This window comes from Cricetulus griseus, chromosome 5, assembly GCF_003668045.3.
Source record: "Cricetulus griseus strain 17A/GY chromosome 5, alternate assembly CriGri-PICRH-1.0, whole genome shotgun sequence".
In the NCBI taxonomy this organism is placed as follows: domain Eukaryota; kingdom Metazoa; phylum Chordata; class Mammalia; order Rodentia; family Cricetidae; genus Cricetulus; species Cricetulus griseus.
Window position 1 is genome coordinate 30,237,260 of NC_048598.1, and position 4,234 is coordinate 30,241,493.

The following is a 4,234-nucleotide window of genomic DNA, read 5'->3' on the forward strand; positions in this document are numbered from 1 at the left end:
CTCCCCAAAGTTCATATTGGAAACTCAGTCTCTAGTGCAACAGTATGTGTAGGATTTAAAAAAGCAAACAACATCAACAACAAACCAACAATGATTGTCAGGAAGACTGAACTCATGAGGGGTTTCAAGCCATTACTGCAAAATCAGATTTCTGACAAAGGTCTCTCTCTCTCTCTCTCTCTCTCTCTCTCTCTCTCTCTCTCTCTGTCTCTCTCTTTTCCCCTCCTCTTCTTTCCATTACCTCTCCAATGCCTCTCCTTGCCTCCCTCCATCTTCCTCCCTCCTTCCCTCCTCCTCTGTCTAGCTATGACATAGCAAGAAATCCCTCCTTGGTTCTTCCCTAGAGTCATCAATTGATCTTAGACTTCTCAGCCTCTAGATCTGAAGAAAACAAACAAACAAAAACTAATCAAATATATTAAATTAAAAAGTAATTAAACCTAAAGTATTCTGTAAGAGAAGCACAAAATTAACACAGATAACCTGGAACTCCTGACTTTTACATCCCGGTCCATATTCCCCACCAAGTTGGATGTTGGTTTCTTCCTTTCTATCACTCACATTTCCTCTGGTTACTTCCTCTGTGAGCTTATTAAACCCAGCAATCTAAAAAAAACCACTCATATGTTAGACTTGTGATAGAGGTCTAAATTTGGCATTGCAAAACAAAAGTATAAGTTTGAGGTAGGGCATTGCTATGCAGTTCAGGCTGATTGCATATTTATAATCCTACTGCCTCAGTTTCCTGGGTTTGGGGATTTACAGATACATGCCATAATTTCAAGATCATTTTTTTCAATTTACAAGAGTTTTTTTTTTTTACTTGAGATATAAACAGGACTCTATATATAGTACAGCATTGTCCCACTCAATTAAAAAAGAAATAACTCCCTAGTTAGCTAGAAATAGAACTTCTTGTTTTGTTCCCTTCTGAATTCCACCTTTTCCTTCCCAAATAGCCATTATACGTGACGCTAAGATAGATTAGCAAAGTCATCTAAGTTTTTTTTTTTTTTAATAAAAAGAGAGTAGCTAAATAAAAACGGTCCATGAGGAAGAAAATTAGGTGGGTTCAAAGAATAAATTCAGTTATACTTATTCATATATGAAGTTTTAAGTGCTTATTCCCACACACACCCTTTCTACTAATGGTTTGTTCTTTATACTCGGGCATTTTTCACCTATTTCCAAGCAATTTCTGTCTTAATTGGCTTTTCACCATGGAAGCCTCAAGTCACGTTGAATGACACTGTACAAAGCTCTTAGACATAGACCTCCTCAACATTTTATTCGGAATGAAAGAAGCAGATAAAGTTTCAAGTCAATCAAAATACGTCAAAGCTTGCTAATCAAAAAACACATCCTTAATTAGACAAAACAGTTCTTTTCTTGAGCTTCTTAGGTATGATTTATATGAGAGATAAAGGACAAAGGAGCTGGCCAGAAGGTGTTGGCTCCCCTTCTGAGATCTGCTTGTTCTTTCTTACCACGGGGAAGACTTTGTGATCTTTATCAGGGCTGGGACCTGAGCTCTACATAGTTTCTGTGTAGTTAACCTTTTAGGAATGGCTGAGCTTTTGTTCATTGTACAACACAGCCCTTTGTAAGTTCCAGAATAACCCAATGACCTGCAGGGAATATCACTTACCAGGTGTGTGGCTAGGGGTTCTAGACTTTATTGAATTGAGAGATTTTGTTATATCTAGTTCTTTTTCAAAAATAAACAAAACTAATAATCCAATTAAAAGATAGGTGAAGACCTAACAGACATTTTTCAAAATATGATATACAATAACTCCATGAAAAATTACAATCACTATTTCTTAGGGAAATGTAGATTTAAAAATAACATATCATCTCATTTTAGTTTGGATGAGTACTATAAAAAAGCCAAAAATTCCGGCTAGGGAACAGTGAAAAATGTGAACTCATAAACTCTTCATGGAAATCTAAGTTTATATAGTTACACTGTCTAAGTAAGTAAGTAAACTGAGACAGACTGTGGCACTTGGAAGTTGGAATGTTTTATATTATGATATTGGTCTTAAAATAGGATCTTGAAGACAAATAAGAAAAGTTAGTTGAATAGGATGTGTTTGTGTGTCAAGTTGACAAGGATTCAATTCTCTTGACTGTTTTGTTGTGTTTTTGTTTTTCTTTTTGTCTGTTTAACACAAGCTGGAGTTATCTGGAAAGAGAAAGCTCAATTGAGAAAATACCTCCATCAGATTGCACGTAGAAAAGTCTTTAGAGCATTTTCTTAATTAATGATTGATGTGGGAGATCCCAGTTCACTGTAGGGGATGCTAATCCTAGGCAGGAAGTTCTTTCTGAGTTGTATAAGAAAGCAGGCTGATGGACTGGAGGATTGGCTCAGTGGTCAAGAGCATTTGCAAGTCTAAGAGCCTGGGTTCAATTCCCAACACCCAGATGGCTACTCACCACCTGTATTGGCACAGGCACACATGTTGGTACACAAATAAACACACAGGGAAAACACACGTAATACAAAATGATAAAATAAATACATCTAGAGAAATCAGGCTGAGAAAGCTATAGGAGAAAGCCAATAAACAGTGTTCTGCCACAGTATCTCATTTAGTTCTTGCCTCTGGGTTCCTGTGCTGATGTTCCTCCTGCCCTGATATCCTTTTATGATGGACTGACTATAAGCCAAATAAACCCTTTCCTCAGCAAATTGCTTTTGGCCATGGTATTTTATCATAGCAACAGAAACCCTAACTAGGTTACCGTATGAAGCTTTTCTCAACACTCCCATTGCTGCACCCAACCCTCCACCCCCTTTGCCCGCCAAAGAACTGCCAAACAATTCAGCAAACCCACTGCCTGGGTATATGTCAAGAGGAATTGAAATCAGTGTGTCAGAAAGGTGGGTATAGTTTCATGCTTATTGCAACAGTAGTGACAATAGCCAAAATATGGAATCAACCTTGGCACCCATTCATGAATAAAGAAAAGACAGTATATTTATTCAGTGGAGTATCATTCAACCATAAAAAGAATGATATATTGTCATTAGTTGTAACACAGATGGAAGTGGAGAAATTTATGTAAATGAATCAGGCATAGACATACAAATACCATGTATTCTCACGTTAAGATATTTTCAAAGAAGAGAACAGTATAGTGTTTACAGATCCCAGGAGTTGGTAGTTGGAGGAAGGGAGAAAGAATGGGCTAATGGGTATGGAGATGCAGATGGATGAGAGGACTTGAAGGAAATAATAAATAAAAAGGGAAGGGCATGACTGCTCCTAAATAGTGGAGGAGAAAGTTTACTGTAGATAAAACAGGGAAGCTTGTCAGAGGCAGGGACATCTGGAAGAGTCCAGAGTGAACATGACCTTGAGCCATGTGAGGAGGTACTTCGGAGGAGAGCCAGGAGAGCAGGAGACCAGGAGATCAAGGGGCAAGGAGAGTAAAAGATAGACCAAAAGGGCTAGGTAACCCAAATGGCTGAATTATACAGGAGGGGCAGCTGAGGAAAGGACAGTCCGTTTCCTGGACTGGAGAAATTTAGGGTAGGGGACAGTGTTGTGGGAAAACCTTTTTGTACACTATGAAGATGTATCTTTGCCAAGGCATCTTCTGATTGGTTTAATAAACAGCTGAATGACAGCTAACTAGGCAGTAATAGGCAGAACTGCCAGGTGGAGAGGCACTCAGGGTTAGAATCAGGCACAGGAAGAGATGCTAGCAAGGCTCAGAACAAGTTAGATGTACAGAATGGGAGAGAGGTAAAAGCCACATGGCAAAATGTAATAGAAACAGGTTCGTTTAAATTGAGCTATTTGGGAACAAGCCTACGCTAAAGGCCAAACTTTCACAATTAACAGTAAGTCTCTATGTCATTGTTTTGGGGGCTAGTGATACCAACAAGAAAGACTTGCTACAGTGTAGGGCCTGCCAGAAGGACCCTGTAACAGATAGGGATTGAAGGATGCTGGGAGAACCTGGCAGCCAGGTCTGCTTTGATATGTTAAATAAACACTTCATTAGCCATTTTTCCTGCCTTTGAGACCAAACAGAATTACATCTACTTATGGCACAGTAGGACAACTCTACCTGACAACAATTCATTGACTTTTAATTTAAAAAATTTTATTTGTATGAGTGTTTTGTTTGAACATAGGAATGTGCACCATGTTTGTGCCAAGTGTTTGCAGAGGTCAGATGAGGGTGTTGGATCCCTTGGAACTGGAGTTACAGATGG